The sequence below is a fragment of the Choloepus didactylus genome, chromosome 3, assembly GCF_015220235.1.
Source record: "Choloepus didactylus isolate mChoDid1 chromosome 3, mChoDid1.pri, whole genome shotgun sequence".
NCBI classification, from domain to species: Eukaryota; Metazoa; Chordata; class Mammalia; order Pilosa; family Megalonychidae; genus Choloepus; species Choloepus didactylus.
Window position 1 is genome coordinate 142,996,564 of NC_051309.1, and position 22,024 is coordinate 143,018,587.

General features: G+C 34.4%; 2 pseudogenes; both read right to left on the bottom strand.

Moving 5' to 3' along the window:
* Positions 1 to 20,074: 20,074 nt before the first annotated feature.
* LOC119528825 lies at positions 20,075 to 20,409 on the bottom strand (annotated as a pseudogene).
* A 1,111-nt stretch (positions 20,410 to 21,520) lies between these two features.
* On the bottom strand, positions 21,521 to 21,753 carry LOC119528824 (annotated as a pseudogene).
* Between the last annotated feature and the right edge of the window lie 271 nt (positions 21,754 to 22,024).

Genomic DNA, 22,024 nt, shown 5'->3' on the forward strand with positions numbered 1-22,024 from the left:
ACATTCGAAACTAGATAGATATGCATATACCTATACATATAACCACACATATAACTATACTTATACTATACACATTCACATATAGACATATGTACTCTCTGGAAATTCTAGTTTTTCAAAGAAGACTTCTGTAGTCTTGTCTTATTTGCATTTTTTATATCTATTTCCCCATAATGAGCTATAATCACTCTGTTTCTATACATCATACAAGAATAGAAGACAACCTCTACACATGAAAAGTTTACACTATTTAATTTATTCATGTTTCTCACACTATTAATGATAATTTATGAATGAGCCAAGAGTTTATTCTGAATGGTATAATGCAAAAAGAATATTTTTACAGATGTAAAGGGGTAACTTTAATTATTGTTTATAGAGTGTAAAGAATATGCTATATTTTACCTCAAAGTATATATTAGTATATTGTCATATAATACAGCAAGGTATGATATAGTTTATTATAGTTTAGTATAGCACAGAACAGTACAGTAAAGTGAGTTCCTACCAGTTAAGCTGTTGGGGCCTTGGAGCTTCAGGGCATCAATGTATGGCTGTGGAAATTCAGCAGCATGATAAGTAGAGGGTGAAATTTAGCCCATGGTCCTTAATGATGTGTCCTTGTGGCATCTCTTAATGATGTTTCTACTTTAATCAAAGGCACCATACTTGTTAGAAAAAGTCTTACAAGCTACCGCATTGTGAGAAAAAATGTTCTATGGTTGATCAATTGCCAAATGGTAATGTAGCCCAGAGTTATTTTAGAACAATCAGGAATGTAAATTCTGGATTCACATCATTGTAGTCTCCATTTATTTGGTGGTTTGGCTGATTGGTTTAGTTTGGGTATATGCATTTTTGTTGCAACTACTGAATTTTATTCTCCAATGGAACTCTAATTTGTTCATTGGAAAAATATGAGAAGCTTATTTGAAATGCTGTTTCCTTTTTCTTCCTTCCCCCTAATTTCTTGTTTAGTTGGTTTTGATGTAGAATATAGGATTCTGTATTTTTAACAAGCATTATCAGGTAAGTTTGATCTAAGTAATCGTGTACCATCTTGAGAAACACTACAACTGAAATTTGAAGTGGAGGAAAAACTGTTTCTTTTTTGGCCTATGATTCTTGAGACAAACTATTTTATTTTATTTAAATATAGCTTATTTACATGCAAATCTAGCTGCTTAAGGGCAACGCTTTGCCTGTCAAATAAAATTATTTAAAATTTTGGTGAGGCTTATGACAAAAGATATATGGTTTATTCTACTGACTTTTTTTCCTTTTGATACATGTTCTTTTAGTGTCAGGTTAGCCCAGCATAACTTTTCAGTTAAAAATGACAGATTTTAAAGGCTACTTATTATTACCAACCACTTCAAGCAATACTAACAATAAACCTCATCTGAAATATTATATAACTGGTCCATTGATGGAAGTTTTAAATGTGACAGCCTAATTTAATATCTCATATAACCCATTTTAAAAACAGATTAATAGTTAACAAGGTATTCTTTCCATAGAAGTTAGGTTTTAACTCTTTGTTATTTCAAATTAACAGCTTTAATTCTTGATGGCCAAGCAAATAAAGTCCCAGTATCCCTAAAAATGTGGAATTAAACCATGTCAAATGTTTTAAGGGTTTTTTTTTTTTTATCGTAGAATAGTGAGCTTCTCACATCCTATTCATACTGCAGTAGCATTAAATTGTATATTATCATCTAATGGGAAAAAAGGAGGAAAAAAGAATAAAGTTTAAAACAGAGTAGTCTCTTGTTATTCTTATGTTTCCTTGACTCGTGTTCCTCTAGGACATCTGAAGATATTTAGTTTCATTATTTTATGAGTAGCTCATGAATATTTCAGTTCCAAATGGTTGAATGCTCTTTTCACTACTCAATTTAAATTGCTGCACAAATATGTTTTTATCTGTGTTGCTGGGAGAATTGGTGATTTAGGAACTTTACTGTTTTGTACAATGAAACAATACACTGCATAGAGAATATAATGCTTATCATGTTTATTTAAGATTAAAGTACACTGAGTATATCATATGATCCCTTTAACTTTTAATAATGCAATAGCTATTTTATTTTAATAATTGTGAAATAATAAGTTCTCAAACATTCAGACTAGTGCATATAAAAAGAGGTTTGAATTAGACCATTCTTCTTTCTATAAGAGATTTCCTTTGTGTCTCTTCACACAAGTCTTCTGAAAGTATTGGAAGGGCACATAAAGTGTTCCCTAATTATTGCACTCACTGCACTTTTATGTGAAATACATCACAAATGAAGATGGGTTCAAAGTCCTGCCTCTATGGATATGATAGAATTTTTTCTGACCAAAAACAATAAAATAGATATTATAGCACAGTTTTGGACACAAAAACCTTGATTCTCCTCTCTCTCTATGCAATTAAGATAGACTCGAGTAACTATGAGAAAGCAGGTATTATGGTGCCATGTTAATATATATAGGATTTTGTGGAATTAGTGAAAATCCTCCAAAGATCCTTAAAAACCAGCCATCTTGATGTGCATTTTAAGCCCAGTTCTGAAATGAAGAGCTCAATTAATTTATTTTCAAATATGAAAAAGGTATAATAATAAATTGACAAAAATTAAGTCTAAATTTGGAAGCTGTTAAAGAAATGAAACAAGGAAAACATCACAAGAAACACAGTTGTTAGAGCAACTTATCTGAACATGAGACTATATAGATATGTATGAAGTTGGTTGTGCTGCTATAAGATTTTCCTCTGAGCACAATATTTTCCCCTACCAATTACTTTAGGTTCAGAAAAATGGTAGTACTTTTTGCTATATAAGGCAAACTACATGAAACCTTTAGCCCCGGGTAAAGGGATTAAAAACTAATTGTACAACAGTTCCAAATGTAGTTTCATTTGAAATGTTGTTTCATTTAAGAATTTAAAAACTACATATGGGTGATCTACTTTAATTTAACTTAATGTATTAGTCAGTTTGCAAGAGAACAATAGGTTTAAAAGGAGATTTGATCTGAGGAAAACATTAGAAAAAAACAGCTCATTGGCTATATGCAATATCTCTTGATGCAATATTCTTAACTTAGGGATTTGATCAGAGAGCATGGAACTCATGTGGTAGAGGCTCTTCACTACCTGCTGATGCAATATGCATGAGGTTTATTATTGTAGGATATACCTGTGATATGAACTCCTGTTTCTCCTCTACCATTGCCTTAAGAATACGTATCTCAAGTAAACTGCTTTATTCTAGTAACAACACTTGAAAGATGTTAGAGACAGGCAATTTGCAATGTTGAGTAATCTTTATGCATTCAACTTTTGGTCCTTCTATGATCTTTCATGTATAAATTTTGTATCTTTATAAATGTTAGAGAAAACACAGTAAGAAAGTATTATAAATTTTAATACCTAATTATTTTTTCTACCACTTTTCATAAAACTCAAAGCTATACTGGATAAGAAATAAGGAATATAAGATCAGTTGAATAATCAGAAGAGAAACAATACATCCTCTGTGAAGGTCTATACCTGAAAATATTTACATAAAATGACAATGCTTTTTTGAGGCACTCAGACACCCAAATGGTAAAATACACTTAATGTGAAATAAGGTGTTAAAACTGTAATAAAGACATGCAGGTATCATAATAATGCAATAGGTAAGCAGAGATCTAGGACTATTATAGAATCTACTAAAACAAAAAGTAAAAAGTAAAGGTATTAATCTGGCTGCCTGAGAGAAATACGGGCATCCACTTAAAAACTGCATACCATAAATATAGATGGATGGTACAATACTTCCCAAAGCAAGTATCTTTTATATGATTTTCTTTTCTGATTCATAATTCACAAAACAACTTTGTATTTTCCAACATGGTGACTCCTTTAGTTAGAAAATACGTTGACTGATACCATTCCAGGAGGTCTTATGTTACTAGAAACATTTCCCCAGACATTGTTTTTTGGGTGCTGATTTTAGATAAACACGAAGCGAGCAGAAGAAAGATAATGATAAAGACAATAGTAGAAAGCAAAGAAATTAAAGATGTAAAAGCAATGGAGACAAACAATTAAATCAGAACTGTTTCTTTGAAAAATACCAATAAAATTCACAAACCTGTAGCAAGATTGGGAAAAAAATAAAGAGGGAAGACACAAATTCTCAATTTCAGGAATGAAATGGGCTACTGCAGACTCTGCGGACATCAAAAGGATAATAAGGAAATGCTATAAACAACTCTACATACATGAATTTGACAACTTAGATTAAGTGGACTAATTTGCTGAAAGGCACAATCTATAACAATGCCCCCAAATAAAATATAATTTGAACACTTCTATGCATATTAACAATTTTTTTTGGGTGGGGGCAGAATTTAAACACTCATACAAAAGAAAGGTCCAGGCCCTGATGGTTCACTGGAAAATACTACCAAATCTTTAAAGATGAATCTTACACAATGTTCTCTAGAATACAAAAGAGGGAGCACCTCCCCATTCATTTTGTGAAGCTGGTATAACTTTGATATAGAGGCAAGATAGAGATAGTATGAAGAAGGAGGAGGAAGAGAAGGAGGGAAAGGAGGAAGAATGTGTGGAATAGGTAAAAAAAAAATCTTGAAAAGAATGGAAAAAGAGGAATATTAATCTATCCAGTTTCAAGGCTTACAATATTGCTAAAATAACGAAGGCTGTCTGGTATTGATGGAGAGGTAGACACAGAGAAGAAAGGAATAAAATTGGGGACTAAGAAAGAGAACCATACAAATATGTCCAAATGATTTTTGACAAAGTTGCAAGATAATTATTTGGAGGAAGAATATAGACTTTTCAACACATTCTTGGGAGAAATGTGGGCCTTAAAAGGTAAACAAATAGAAGAAACAAATCTTGAACAAAATCTGGAACCTTATCCAAAAATTAACTCAAAATGAATCATAGACTTAAATGTAAAGTGTAAATGTATAGAATATTTATAAGAAAACATGGGGAGAATCTTTGTGACATAGAGTTAGGCAGAGTTCTTAGACATGAAGGGAAAATTTGATAAATTTAACTTTATTAAAATTATTTTTTTTTCTGAGAAAGACCGTGTAAGAGGTTGAGAGGGCAAGTTGCAGACTAGGAGAAAATACTTGCAAACCTTATATCCAAAGAAGGACTAATATCTAGAGTATATAAAGAGCTTACATTCAACAGAAAAAGAAAAAACTAAGAAGAAAATGGGAGAAATACATGAAGTGACATTTCCCTGAAGAGTATACAAAGATGGCAATAAGCACATAAAATGATGCTCAACCTCATTAGCCATTAGGGAAATATAAATTTAAACCACAATGAGATATGACATGCTTATCAGAATGACTGACATAAAAAATAGAGACGACATCACATGCTGGTGAAGATGTGGAGAAGAAGGATCGTTCATTCATTGATGGTGGGAATATAAAATGGTACAAGTATTCCTGAGAAAAGTTTGTCAATTCCCTAAAAAAATAGCAAATATACAACTGTCATACACCAGCAATTTCATGTTTGGACAATTAACCCAGAAAAAAAGGAAAACACATATTCATACAAATATTTGTGTATTGATGTCTATGTTAAGTTAAATCTGCAATAGCAGAAACTAGAAACAACACAGATTTCCTTTATTGAGTGAATGTTTAAACCAAGAATAATTTATGCATACCATGGTATACTACGCAGAACTAAAAGGGACAATTGATTGATATATGCAAAAAAAACTGCATGAATTTCCAAAAAATTAGTTTGTCTGAGAAAAATCCATTCCCAAAAGCTTACATTCAGTATGATTCTATTTGCATAGCATTCTTGAAATGATAAAATTATATAGAAAACAGGTTAGTGATTGCCAGGGGTTAAGGAGAGGTGGGGGCCAGAGAGAAGTGGATGATGTCGGAAAAGGACAATATGAGAGATCCTTGCAGTGATGGAAGTTGGAAGTGTTCTGTATCTTGTCTGTATCGATATCAATATCCTGGCTGTGATATTCCTCTGTAATTTTGTAAAGGGCGCATAGACTCTCTCCATGTTATTTCTTGCAAGTGCATGTGGATCTACATTAATCTCAAAATGAAAAGTTTAATTCAATAAAAAATAAAAATGTCTCAAAAACAAATATAATAAATGCTAAGACTTCTAGAGTTCATTGACTATCCCGGACAATTTTCTAGGTGTTTTACACTTGTTAATTTGGTTAATTATTTCACAATAATTTTGGGTAGAATCTATCATTACTGACATTCTAGAAATTGGAAAATTTATGTGAGAAGTGCTTATATGATTTGTCTGCTCCAGGATCTAAGATTTTAACACCAGTCTCTTTTATAGCATATATCTGGACATTTTATTTTTAATTCAATTTAAGATATGTTAGTTTTAATTCCAGTTTTCTTTTCAGATTTTTATTCTGTTGTCATATTTTATATTTCTTTTTGTTACTATTTCCTTTTGTTATTTTAAAATCATTCATTATATAGTATATATTCCATTGTTTGGTTTATTTATTTTATCTCTACTCTATTTGTATGGAACAGATGAAAAAAGGATCTGAAGTTAGAAACTGCTAACAATGATACAAGGAAAGTCAATTAATTGATATATGGTTATGCTTAAAATAGATGTTTCCTTTTACATATGCATGGTTCTCTTTATTGTATTACAATGAAAGATTCAGAACTCCAAGAGAAAGACCTCATCCAAAATGGTGTTACAACATAATTCCATACTTTTACTCCTAGTAATTTTGAGCCAGTGATCAAATATTACCTGCAATGATTACTTAGCCCTTGTTGATGCTACATGTGTTGCAAGCATCCATGATTTCTCCTATCATAGATTAAGATTTGTTTCTATCTTTAAACATGTCCTCCTTGAAATGAAACAACTAAGAACTTGAGGTGCTGTATGCTAGGAACACCAGTGGCATTTCAATATGTTCATTCTTCTCCAATAAAATCTAATGTTTATCTATAGCTACTATTATTGCGTGATGATATGCTGCAAGTTTGCTTTTAGAAAGAAGGAATACGTCAATTCTTGGTAAAAATAAGTTGTCATTTTCAAGTTTTAGCTTGCTGACATTCTTGTTCTAATTTCATAATGGAAGAAAATCTGAGAAATAGTGATTTTTCTCAGAAAATTTAAATCCTTTCAAAGAGGTATAAATCAGAAATTGCATTATCAATTAATATCATCAATAGCAAATATTCTTTATTCTTCTAAATAAACATTGTGCATGTAATGGCTGAGTTTTTATTCTTTCTACCTGTTGAAAGTAATGCAAAAGTTGATTTTTGATACATTGTGACAGTGGTATGTTACCCAAAATGTAAATTTTTATCTGTTATTCACAAACTTTTCTGAGTAAATGTGATATCACAGAAGCATGTACACATTTTGCCTTCTAATGATCATTATAATTGACCCTAATCAATTATAATGCTTTGACTACTTATTATATTTTGTCTCAGAAGACTTCCCTAGGAACTAAGAACATATATTGAGAAAAATAAGAGTTTTTTTTGTTTGTTTTCATTTTTGGTTCTCAGGTTACTTAGTATTTCATTATCATATAATATTAACAAATGTGAACCTAATATAGAAAAATACAATAAAATATACAGTTTGTTTTATCATGTAATAGTTTCCATTTTGGGGCATCTCTATAGTTAAAAAATATTTGCCATACACATTTCTGTACTTACGAATTTATATATGTACAGTTGCATTAATATATTATATACATTATAAACATGAATTAGAAATTGAAAGATAATATCAATATTCAATCCATAAATTGCAAAAATATTTTATGTTTTGCCTCAATACATTTCATTAAGTAGATCCCTTTCTATATAATCCTGATTATTTTGAATTTTACAGGACATATGTGAAGTAGGCTGGATCAGGTTTTTTTTTAGCCTTTTTGTCAGACCTCACATTTCAACTGTTAAATATTATTAAAGAAAATTACATAAAGAAAAATAACAGTTATTTCTGTTTCTTGTGGTTTGCTTTTGTATCTCTTATTAGTAATATCTTCAACATCAATCTTTTAAAAACACATGCTCGTTTTGTGAGGAATTGTTTAGTTAAAATGGTGTAATTTAATCTGCATATCTTTGAAAGCTATATTTGAACTGCAGTATGTTTCAATGCACTGCAAAAGACCAAGAGCACAGGGGCCCCATATTCAACCTCTCTACATGGTGGAGTTCCCTTTCATTCTTAGGATTATGCATCATATGACAATTTAACATCCAACATACAGAATGTGTGAAGGCGTGAGAAAATGTGCAAAATTATATTCAATTTTATTTTTTAATCTGAAGCATGGTTTTAATTTCCCAGTTGCTGAAACAAATATGCTGCAAAGGGTTGGTTTAAACAACAAGAATTTCTTGGCTAATGGTTTTGAGGCTAGGTGTTTCAGTTAGATGATGCTTTCTCCCTGAAGCCTGTGGCACTCTGGAACTGACTGCTGGCCATACTTGTTCCTTGAATTTTCCATAACATGGCAGTGCCCATGGTGGCATCTTCTGTCTCTTCCTGATTCCTTTAACATCCAGCTTTTGCCTGCTCCCTGTGGATTCCTCTCTGTGACCTTCTCTATAAGGCCTCTAGTAATAGGCCTCTAGTTATAGCCTCACCATAAGGTCCTATTTAAAATGGGTTGGCGCTCACAAAAATGGATTAAAATTAAGAACATTTTTTTCTAGTGTACGTAACTCCAAGCCAGCACACATTTTATCACTTGAATTTCTAATAATTCTTTCTAATATTTCTAGCAAATTGCTTTTGCAGTTACCCAGATATATGATACTCATTTTGGAGAACAGTGATGTAGATTACAGATGAAAGAGAAATATAAAGGAGAGATAAATATTGGCATAATCAGGGAAATCTCTAGAAAAGACAAAACGAGCTGGACATAAATGGGTAGGGATAGCTTACAAAAAGCTTGTGAGAAGTTTGATGTAAGTACAGCAGAAGCAGATGTGAGCATGGAGAAGAATGGCCTGAGTGGAGAAGGTCCTTGTTTTGAGACTATATCACAGAAATGTCTCAGTTACTTTCCACAGGAAATTTTATTTCTCACTCACATAAAGTCCATTTCAGGTTCAGCTGACTCTCCAAGGTTACTCTACTCCATGTAGTGACTTAGCGTTTAGTTACTTTATTCTTATGGAAACTCAAAATCAACAAATATTCTTATAAAAAAAAAAATTAAAGGAAAAAAGCACAAAGAACTAAGCACCAGCTCTTAAATACCTCTAATTGAAAATTATGTTTATCATTAGCTAAAGAAAGTCATTTGGTAGTGATTAACTTCACAGGGGCAGAAGAATGTAACAATCCATGTGCCCTAATGAGGAGAATCAGATATATTAGCGAAGAATAGTAATCCTGAAGTAAATTCTTCATATAAGCAATGGTAGACTCAATTTTCTAATGTCATAAAAATAGAGTGAAAATAAATAAATTTGGCACCAGCTGACAACTGAGAATGGATCTATAATCCTCTCTACCTAGGTGGGAAACCATTACAATTCACATAGCAGCAAGAGGGATATGGGAATATTTTACGAGAAAGGAAAAAATATAAGAATGTATCAATCAGTTGCAACTATTAGCTTTCTTAATTACAAAGATTATTTTACACTCTGTAAAAGAGTATACTTTAATTAAATTTTGGCATTGAGACTATATTTAGCAAGCTTAGATTCAGAAGAAAAAATATAATTTAAAAGAATTGATCATAAATAATCCAGTATTTATAGTTAGGGCAGTCATATTAACTGGAAAGTATATACAATTTCTTATAATTAACTAATGTAATTCTTAAATTTCTTATTAATTTCAGAATTTTATATTTCCATAACACAATGATCACAGTAAATTTCATGTAGAATAACTCCTTGATATTTATTAATGGCGCTATCACTTGCTCTTAAAATGGGAACAATCTGAAAACCATTATGTCAAAAATTATTTGCAGTTGTTAGGCCTGAATATGAACTGAAGATGAATCTTCATTAATTGAAGATGAATCCAATAATTTTTAAAAACTATTTTTATCTGTTTATTAAAATGACAAAGTACTTAAAGAGAATGCACAAGTACTTAAAGAGAATGACAGCTGAGAACACAAGGCTGAGAGGAAGTAAAAAGACTCAAGACCTACAGACACATTTAAGAGAATGTGCTTCAAACTGGAGCATTTTTTAGTGCATGCTGTGCAACTAGACATGACTGTTATTTGCTGTCAGAAATATTATGCTTTAAAGAAATTGAAGAACTCATAAGAATCTTTAGAATATATTACTTAGATACTATACCGATTATTTAGTATTGATACTAAAAACAGTGAAAACCTGACACACTGTTTCCTATTTTCAGATTAGAAATCAGCGCAACAGAATTTATATTCTTTTTTGGCGCTTCACAGCCTTCAAGTAAAAAACCACAAAACAGTTTTAAAATAACACATATAAATTGTGTAACCCAACAATTACAACCATATTAAACAGGATCTTTTCCCTCAAATGGCTAAAATACTACATGAAAATCCACATACACATTACATAAAAATGATTAAGGACTTTATCACCCTGTGTTCCAGTTTGCTAATGCCGCTGTTTGCAAAACACCAGAGATGGATTGTCTTTTATAAAGGGGATTTCTTTGGTCACACAGTTACAGTCTTAAGTCCATACAGTATCCAAGGTGAGGCATCAGCAATAGTATGCCTTCACTGGAGAAAGGCCATTGGCATCCGGAAAACCTCTGTTAGCTGGGAAGGCAAGTGGCTGGTGTCTGCTTGCTCCTAGATTGCATTTCAACATGGTGTTCTCCAAGACGTCTCTGTATCAGCCTCTTGGGGCAAACTCTGGGCTAGTACCTCCAAAGCATCAACAAAACTCTGCTTTCAATAGCTGTCTTCAAAATGTTTCAGTACATTGCAGCAGCAAGCTCCTTCTGAGTTCTTCTATAGAGTTGTAGTAAACAAATCAAGGCCCATGCTGAATGGGTAGGGCCATGCCTCCATGGAAATTATCTAATCAGAGTTATCACCTACAGTTGGGTTGGTCACATCTCCATGGAAACAACCTAATCCAAAAGTTCCAATTTAATCAACACTAATACATCTGCCCCCAGAAGATTGCATCAAAAAACATGGCTTTTTCTGGAGGACATAATTTATACACACCAGTACATTCCAAACCCTGGACCCCAGAAAAGCATGTTCTTTCCATATACAAAATACTAACATCCAAATACAATACCACACAAACTTAAATCATTTCAGTAACAATAAGAAAGTACAAGATCCCATCAAACTCAGTCACATGTGTGGTCTGTCCTAAAGCAAAATTCCCCTCTGGACCTGTGAAACTCAGAACAAGTTATGCACTGACAATATACAAACGAGGGACAACCACAGGATAAACATTCCCATTGTCATAGGGAGAAACTGAAAGGAAATCAGGGTTTAATGGACCAAAACAATTCCTAAAACCTGCAGGGCATACTCCATTAGATTTCAATGTCTGAGAGTCATTTATAGAATGATGTTTTACCCTTGGGGCTTGAGAGAGAAGGAGTCCAACCCTTTCCAAAGGCTTACACAGCAGCACTTTTCTCTCCAAATGCTGGGGTGAGTGCTCCAACATATTCACACATTGGGGAGACCACATTTTTTTCAGCCCCACCCTCCTCAAACATTGGGGTGCCACCCAGACTTTGCCTTTCTGAGGCATAGGCTGTCCTGTCTCTGAAAAGTAGGATGGTGGCCAGGCTCTCTCAATCCCCAGGGAATGTGCCTCACCCTCTCTGGGGCCTTAGGTGGCAGTGCTCTACCTGAGCATCCAGGAGGAAAGCCCACCCTCTGCCTTCCTGTCAAACTCACCCTTTCCACATGTGTGGGCCACTCTGATCTCCCTGCCAGAGACCTCTTCACTCCAGACCTCAATTTCCATGGTTATTTCCTTGAAGACATTTTTCCTTCAATTTGTTCCTCTGTCCCTTCCAGTCCAGACCAGCCATGGCTCTGGCTATATAGTTCTCTTAAAAATGTTGGCTTGGCATGTAGCACACAGGGGTCAAAACCATCAGACAATAGGACTTTTCACAAATCCTTTCTGGATAACTCCATCTCCAATCCTGGCTTGTACTGAAATGGTGGTTGGGTTCCATGTTTGGTTAAATCCTCACATGGGACTGTGGCTTCTGGGGTCTCACTTTCTGGAAGCCCGGAAGTTTCCTATCAGTACCTGGTTTCTTCATACCCAAGAGTTCATTTCTCAGCTTATCTCTGTCCTGTTGCATTTTACTATAAGCTGCAAGGAAAAGTCAGGCCACACTTCCGATAGTTAAATTTTGAAATCTCCTAAGCTAAGCACTCTAGCTCGTTGCTTCCAAAGGCTGCCCTCCATTTGACACTGGGACTCAATTTTGCCAAATTATCTGCCACTTTGAAACAAGGATTACCTTTCTTGCAGTTTATAATGACACATTCAAAGTGTCTGTTCAAGGTCTCATCAGAAGTATATTTAGCATCCATATTTCCACAGTCTCTTCAAGGCAGTTTAGGCCTTTTCTATCAAGCTCCTCACAATTCTTCCAGAATCTTCCCCTTATCAATTTAAAAAGCCATTCCAGCATGTTTGGTTTTTGCAAGCTCAGCAGCACCCCACTTCTCTGGTACCAAAATCTGTTCCATTTTGTGGAACACCAGAAATGGATTAGCTTTTGTAAAGGGAGTTTATTTGGTTACAAAGTTACAGTCTTAAGGCTCATAAAGTGTCCCATCAGCAATAGGGTACTTTCACTGGAGAATGGCCATTGTTGTCCAGAAAACTTCTGTTGGCTTGGAAGTGGCTGGCATCCACTTGCTCCCAGGTTGTGTTTCAGTATGGCATTCTCCAAAGTGTCAGCTTTCAATGGCTATCTTCAAAATGTTTCTGTAAGTTGCAGCTCCTCTTTAAAATGTCTCTCTCAGTTACTCTGGGGTTCTTCTGTCTATGAACTCCTTTATATGACTCCAGTGATCCAATCAACACCCACCCTGAATGGATGGAGTAACACCTCCATGGAAATTATCCAATCAAACATTTCACTCACAGTTGATTGAGTCACATCTCCATGGAAACACTCAATCAAAGGATTCCAATCTACACTAATACGTCTGCCTCCACAAGATTGCATCAAATATAATGGCATTTTGGGGGTCATAATACATCCAAACCGGCACACCCTATATTTTGTTTTCTCTTCAAAAAATTTTGTTAAATATCTGTCATGCATTTTATTTGAATGACATTCAATGATATTCAAATAAAATAAATATAATGACAGAGGATTCCTTAGCATGTATTGGTATATAAGTCCAAGTAGTAGATATTAAAAGCAATCAGGTCAGTTGTTTTGCATTTTTAATATATTACTACAGAAAATAAACCCAGGGGGGTTAGTTACCAGGTTAGACCATGGAATATAAGCATATTCATTTCTATATCTGTCTTTGGCTACTGATGGATGATGAACTTTCTTATTGTGACTTAAGAGAAAAATAACAAAATTTGTTAATACAGATGAATAAATGAAGGAAATCAGATAAAGGATTTTGAAATGAAGCCTTGGAAGATTTGAAGGAGTTTGAAGTCCACTGTCTTCCAGGAAGATGAATTGTGAAAACATTTATTCAAAGTGTGGCTGAAGGTATATGTTGGTGGAGTCCTTATCTCTGAGACTGAATGGAATCTGGAAGGTTGAAGCTGCCCACAAAGTAAAATATATATTGGATATTTCAAAACTAAATACTCCACAGAAGTAAAATGTCACTTTATTTGATTATCAACTGAAAGAAAACAAAATGAATTGTAAAATCTGTTATTTCAACTAAGTGACAGGAAGACAATTTGCCAAATTTCTAGAACATATGGCAGATTAGGTGTCCAAAGAAATTCCCCAATACCAAAAGAGTTGATTTGATATTCAAACAAAGACTTCTACTTCAAACCATGAAGACATAATAGGGAACAAAAAATACCACTCATTCTAATTTAAATAACTGAAAATTAGACATGATATATAAAAAGGAATGAATTTATTAAAAAAAAGGAATGGATTTAAGACACTGGAAAATAAGTCAAAAAGGAAAGAGACCAGTGAAAGAAGAGAAACACCAAGATGAGCCCTACAATTGGTCCACCTAAGTGCCACAATTTCCAGGAAGCATCACAAGGAAGGGAACCAACATAGCACCCAAAAGTTTTCCTAATAAGAGACAACATATTTAATATTTTGAGGAGACCAAGGAACTAGAAGTTGGAAAGCAAAGTATCAGAACTCACACAGTTCTGGGAAATGTTCTTGATTCCACTACCAAGAGTAGAAAAACCTCCAAATGTATAGAACTTCAAATAAAGTCTGTGGGACAATATGCCTAAATGGTAGGTCCACATTAGCCCTAGAAAAAGTTTGTTCTGGACTCTTCTAACAAATTTTAAAGCAAGCCTCAAAAGTATCAAAGAGTTTTTTGTATATTTTATTTTCATTTGAGAAAAAATTTAAAAAAATTAAATAATATAATTTAATTATCCAGCAATGTTAAATTAGCAATATTTAGCATTGATAAAATGGTTAAATATCCAGGGTATATAAAGAAATCCTTTAACTTAACAATAAAAAGACAAGCAAGCCACTTTAAAAAAATGGGCAAAAGGCATGAATAGACATCTCTCCAAAGAAGATACACAAATGGCCAAAAAGCACATGAAAAAAATGCTCAACATCATTATCTATCAGGGAAATGTAAATCAAAATAAAAATCTCCATGAAATACCTTTTCACTCTCATTAGAATGGTTACTATTAAAAAAAGAAAGAAGTGTTGAAGAGAACATGGAGAAACAGAAACATCATTCATTGCTGGTCGCAACGTAAAATGGTGCAGCTGCTGTAGAAGACGCTTTGTGGTTCCTCAGAAAGGTTAAGTATAGAATTATCCTATGACTTGCAGTCTCACTTTTAGGTATATAACCAAAAGAATTGAAAGCAGGGACTGGAACAGATAATTGCACAGTGATGTTCATAGTAGCATTATTCACAACTGGCAAAAGATGTAAGCAACACAAGTGTCCATCAACCAATGAATGTATAAGCAAAATGTGGTATATACATACAATAGAATCCTATTCAGGAATGAAGTCCTGATACATGAGACAACATGGATGAACCCTGAAGACATCATGTTGGGTGAAATAAGCCAGACACAAAAGAACAAATATTGTTTGATTTCACTGATAGAAAATAATCACAATAAGCAAACTCATAAAGTTAGAATCTAGAATGTAGATTACCATGCGAAGAGGTGCAGAAATGGAACAGGGATTTAAGGTCTAAGATGTATAGATTTCTTATTTGTAAAGATGGAAATATTTTAGTAATGGATGGTGGTGATCTTAGCACAACATTGTGAATGTAATTAACAGCATTGACATATATAACTGAATTATACTAAGTGTATATCTGGTTAAAAGGAGAAATGTTAGGTTGTGTATATGGTAAGAGAATATATATTTTTAAAAAGCCATGAAACTGCACTACATAAAGAGTGAACCTTAAGTTAAATCATGGGCTGTAGTTAATAGTTCAATTATAAAATTGTGTTTTCATGGATTGTGACAAATGTACCACACCAATTCAATGTGTTAATAATAGGGTGGAATATTGGAATCCTATATTTTAGGCCTGGTTATTTTTTAAACCCATAATTATTCTAAAAAAAATCTGCATCCAATGATAAGGCAGCCATTAGTAATAGGACTTTCTTGATTTATATACTCTTTGAGAAATATTAGCAATAGAAACTACTAAATAAAACAAAATGCTTTAAATTTTATATGTGATTTTAATATCCTGACTTAATGACAACATTTGAAATTTCTAAAATGATATAGTTAATTAAAAATGTTTAGCTGGAATAGCCTCTGAGTATCTGAGATGTTTAAGGATGTTATAACATCAATGCTATTTGGAAATGTGATCAAAATGCAAGCAGGCATCAAATACCACCTATTCTGTATTGTACAAAGCAGAGTCCAAGTAGGGCCACGATCCAACCTATATTGAAGAGATACCACCAGGAATCCAGATTCCTCTCATAATGAAACTGCAGGCTGCTGCTAATTACTGGATAGGTTTCTTATCATCTCCCATTTAATCATGACTGAATAGGAGAATTTTAGTGCCAGAGTTATGTTCCTTATGTGCAATTTAGATTTGAAACATCTATCCCACATCAAACATTATGATAATTTTTTGATAAAGAGAGATTTAATGAATTCAAAACAAGTATGAAATAGAGAAGATCTGAAGCAGTGCAAGTCTAACTAACGTGGGAGTAATTTTAGTGTGATCATTGAATATAAGGATGTGATACTTTCTGTTTTCTTAAGAGGTGTTAGCGTATATTCTGTATATCAAGGAAGGATATGAAGAGCATATTTAAATAGTTGCTAATATTATAAAGTCTAGATGTAATAAAAATATTGTGTACATACTTAATATTTTTTATATACTTTAAATCACTCATGGAATGCAGCAAGAAGGTCAATTTTTCAGACATTTAACCTTGGGCACTTTATAGCCTTAAGACTGTAACTTTGCAACCAAAATAAACCCCCTTCATAAAAGTCAATCCATTTCTGTATTTTGCATAACCGCAGCATTAGCAAACCAGAACAATCAACAAATAGTTGTTTTTATATATGTTATATTTCCATTATGAAGTTCTGTAAATTGTGAACCTCATGCCATGGTCAATGATAAGATCAATTCTGCATTTCAGAAGAATACTCTGAAGTATATTGAAAAGGGACAAAGTTAGAGACTAGATTACTGGTTAATAGGCCTCTGAAATAACAAAGGCAAGAATGGGGTGGATCTGAGCTTAAGGGCTAACAGTGGGGATAAAGAAAGGAGAATTAATATAGTAATGATGTAGAACTGAGTAATGATGTAGAGGTTGGATACGTAGGAATAGTGCTCAGGAGACAGGTGTAACCTCATGAGTGATACATATGAAGACAGTAGTGTATGATAGTAGGTGAGATTTCCCAGAAATTAGACATGAAGAGTAGACAACATGAGGAAAGAACAAGCAGTATCATAAGAGGAAAGAAAAAAAGAAACAGGAAACAATATAGGGAGGAGAACTGATATCATGGAAACCACCAGAGTAAAGAGGTGTAAAAAGGGAGGAAACAGAGTCAACTACTGTAAAGAAATTATGCACTGTAATATCTGAGACATTTCTAAACCACTTCCAAAATTTCAACCCTGTCAACTTTTGATGCCAGAATGTGTCATAAAGTCCCCCAATTTATAATCTCTCATTGTCTCCCATAAAGTACATTCTAAACTTCTTGGGATTCATCTCAGTTTTTCTATTGCTGTGTTACCTTTGCCATTGTAAAAACTATCTCTAATCCTCATTTTCCTTGTCTGTAAAAAGTGGTTACTTGTTAATAGGAAAATAAAAATACATTTATCATCAGATTATTGTCAGATGTAACATGTTCTACATAGAATCTTGTACATGCAAGTGCTGAATAGTTGGCAACTATTACAATAATTTATTTGCTCATTTGACATTAACTTGGTATTTAAGGCCATTTGGGGCTTGGCTCCATATTTTTTTCTAATTTTATTTCTTGGTGCATTAGCCAGTATCATATGTTCCAGAAACTTTAAACTACTTATAGTTCCCTAAATGCATCGTAAATTTCAGTCTGCTTATCAATGATGACGTTTTCAGATCAGTTTCACCAGAGCATTGTGGCTAATATCAACAGGTTGAAGAGTGAGGAAACATCTTTTGTTAGAAGCACCACCATCTATTGCTGCCTTCTCTTTAGTGTCAATCATTGCGTTATGCTGGCAAATTAAGAAGGTAACTAACTAGTAATTAGTGCATAGGGAAAATGAAATAAGGCACAACTGTTCTAAATGCCTCAGTTTCTCAGTCCATTAAATGGGAATGAAACTAATCACTATTAAATTCTGCTCTTTGGACTCTGTGACAATAACTCATAAATAAAAAATGGAATTTCCCCTGTACCTGAAAGAATTTCACAGGAACTGGTGCTAGATTTAACCTCATTGAAATGTTCTTATTCATGGGTTAAATGGAGTAAGGGAATTCTTAATGAAATTTCCAAAAGATATATAATATGGAGAGGAGATAATGCAAAATAGAAAGAATGCAAATATCCCTCATGATATCCATGATATCAGAAGAATAATTTCCTAAAAAGAAAATCAGCTCTTTAATTTACACAGGCCAAAGAAATAAATCTTGGGGGAAATAATAAAGCAACATTGGTCCCAATGTACAAAATGAAAAAAATAAACATAATATATTTGAATTCATAGGTAATGAGAACTTGCTGTCATACAAGTAAAGACTGGGAAAGTGAAGAGAAAATACTTTTAACTTAGCACATAGCCTCAAGGGAGCAAGTAGTAGGAAGTGGCATGAATTAATAAGGAAAATTAATTAGGTTAAGGCTCATGTATTTAATAAAGTTATTTTTGAGACATGTTTTTTGCTTCTTGTTTTTTTTTAGCTTCTAATATGAAATTTGTTGTCAACCTTTAAAACTATTACACATTTTACAAAAATGGGCATGTCCAATTCTTCTTTTTTTTTTTTTTTTTTTTTTTTTTGGAGGGACTGGTTCTTTATTTCAAAAAGAAATGTGTCTATTTTCAGTATCAAAACAATTACATTATTGGTTTCTCTTTCTCCCAAATTTGCCCCCAAAGGAGGCCACACCAAGGAGGGTGCATTTTAAGCCAATAAGCTTCAGGATGCACACCTAACAGACCTCACTGAAACCTCACCAAAAAGGGAGACCTGGGTGGGGAAAGGAATTGTAAAAGACTGGCATACTGCCAGCCCAGACTGTACAGAGCACTCACAGCCAGATGGGGTGGCCAGTGCTCTGCAACCCCAAAGAAGCCAAGTTTCAAAATAATATACAATTTTAAAAAAGTTTTGTAAGTAGACTATTCAAGACTTCTCCAGCACTGGCTGAAACAAAGCATGAGATGGCATCTTTAAGAGACAGCAACTTCAAACACAGAAAAAAGTGATGAGGTGTTTCATGTGCCACTGACTTTGCTAAATCAGTGGCAAAAACATTATTTTTGTTTCTTTCCCTTTTTAAAAGAAGGCAGGAGGGAGCATGAGTGGTCACCCCAACATCAGAGGCATGTGATCTGTTCTGTAGCACTTGAGAAGGGGGTACAGAAAGGAGGAGACAAAGATTTTGTCTCAGAGATCTCACCATATTAATTTGGTCACTTCTGATGAGAAAAAGATAACAATAAACTTCCTGTAAGATACCTTAAAGCTGAAAACCTGAGCAGTACTTTTCTTTCTTTTTTTTGGTGGGGGGTGTGTGGCTAACACCTATAATCACCTGTCTGGTTTGGCTGGTGCTTTGTACAGAGCAATGTAGTTTCCCACAATGGAGTCTTTCCCTGGGCCATGTTTGGTTCTCAGTGAGGCAGGCCCATACCTCCTTCCCTGCACTATGGAGTGAGCAATATGAATTACGTTGAAAAGTTACCTTTCAAAAATGAGAAAGGAATTAGATTACTGCTTCAGAGCTGTGGAATTATTTGAAGTGTTTTACAAATGGTTGCTACAACAGCAAAAAGGGGGGTAATTACAAAATGATATGCACATGCTTTTTAAGACACTTGCATTGTGCTCACTTCCCTTAAATGTTCCCAAAGGTGCTCAGTCCCTAGCCCAGCTGCAATCTCTGGGAGAAGAAGAGGAAGTTTGGTGAAAGAGACATGGTGCCAGGGACAGGTGGGTGGGTGCACTGGTTTACAGTGAGAGGATGAAGCAGCTTTTTAGTTAAAGATCAGCCCTCTGTTTAAAGGTCAGCTTCAGGCAGGCTGGCCTGAGACGGAGTTGGGGTGAAAGGGAGGAGCAATGGCAGGGCAGGATTGCAGTGCTTTACATCTCATTTAGGTCAAGCAGAGTCTGGTCCAGCATTCTTTGGGTACAGAGGTGCTCCTCTGTGTGCATTTCAGTTTATCTTCCAAATTATCAATTGTCTTTTCCAGCTTGGCTACCGATCTCTCAGCAAACTCAGCATGGGTCTCTGCCTCCTTAAGTTTATCATTAAGAATCATAATCTCTTCTTCATATTTGTCTTCTTTTTGAGAGTACTTTTCTTCAGCAGCACTCAGACACTTAAATTTCTGGTCTATCAGCCTGATCTGCTCATCCATCTCTCGGCAATGGGACTCTGCCAACTCAGCTCGTTCTTCGGTGTGTTTCAAGTACCCTTCAATAGTAAGCTGAGAAAATCCTGTTGTCCTTTCAATTTCTCCCTATGGCAATGGGAATGTTTATCTTATGACTGTCCCTCCTTTGTATTTTGGAAGCAGATAACTTGTTCTGAGTTTCACACGTCAACAGCCAGAGGAGAATGTTAAGATTTCCTACTGATCTATATTGTGATGGAATGAATGCATTTTTTTGCATTTAGAAAGAGGATGCAATGTGCAGGTTTGGATATATTGTGTCCCCTAAAAAAGTCATGATATTTTAACCCAATCTTATTGGGTGGAACCTCTTGATTGAATGTTTCCATGGAGAAGTGTCTCACCCAACTGTGGGTGATAACCTTTGATTAAATTATTTGTATGGGGGTGTGGGCTCTGCCCACTCAGTGTGGGTCTTGATTGTTCAACGGATTACTGGAGAGAACTCAAGTGCTGACACACAGGCTTGCTGATGCTTGGAGATGCAGACAAAAAGAAGTTTGGAGATGCTAGGCTAAAGAGATGAAGCCCCGAGTTTGACCTGGAGAAACTATTAAAGCATTGTCATCATACCTTTCTTCACTTCTTTAAGCATGGTTTAATTTAGTTTTTTGCCCTATATGTAACAGCTACTTCAAAGTCTTTGCCTGTTACATTGAACACTGGTTCACTCTCACAGGAAGTTTCCATAGTTTGTTTTTTTTGTTTGTTTGTTTTATTTTTTTTCTCTGTATTTTCTTGTTTCTTTTCAGGTCCTGTAATTTATTTTTTTCAAGTGTGTTTCATAAGCAACATCTATTCCAAATACATAATGTTTCTTCTTTTTCAAACGCTTTTCCAACAATAATATCTTGCTTTGAGGTTCATAATAATTGGGTATGAAATGGGAGATTTTTCATTACATTTTAGAAATTTTACTCACCTCCCCTGGACTACTTTTTGACTCAGTTTCTCTTTCACTTAATAGCAGAAAGGATCCAATGCTGACTAGGGATGGCCTAGTATATGCAGGCCTTCCTACATATTTGCGATTGAATTTATTGTAGAGAACAGTAATGGGTTTGGAAAAAGAAAAGAGGTGGAGATGCAAATTGGATCAGAATTTTCATACTGGGCCTCCTATCCACAGGCCTCAGCAGCCCTGCCATGGATCCTTCTGATTCTTTCACATCAAGAAGTTGAGTTTGCAAGCCCTTTCCATGTTGTAGATTCAACGGCAGATTTTGTAGCTCTCCCCTGTCACAAGTGGCATGGCTTGCCATAGCACTGCCATCATGTAATATCCTCAGTGATCCCTCTATTTGCTTTTCAAGTCCCTTCTTGTGCTGTCACAGCCTTGGCAATGAACTTCAAAGGTTTTGCCATGACATTGAATTTGAAAATCTTCACCCAGTAGGAACCCCACCCTCAGGGTCCCACCAACCTGAAGCCATCTCAGGCCTCCTAAATTATTGTTGAAAATTAGACATTTCAAAAAACATATTTTAGCAGCTCTGGGTACTACCCCACCCACTCCCAGGACTTGTTCTTATTATTTTATTGTTTATTTGCTTAGTGGCTGGCTGAATTAGTTTAGTGAAATCTGCTTCCCTCCGTATTGTGAAGCTTCTGATGTTGTTCCTCAGAGGCACAGTCT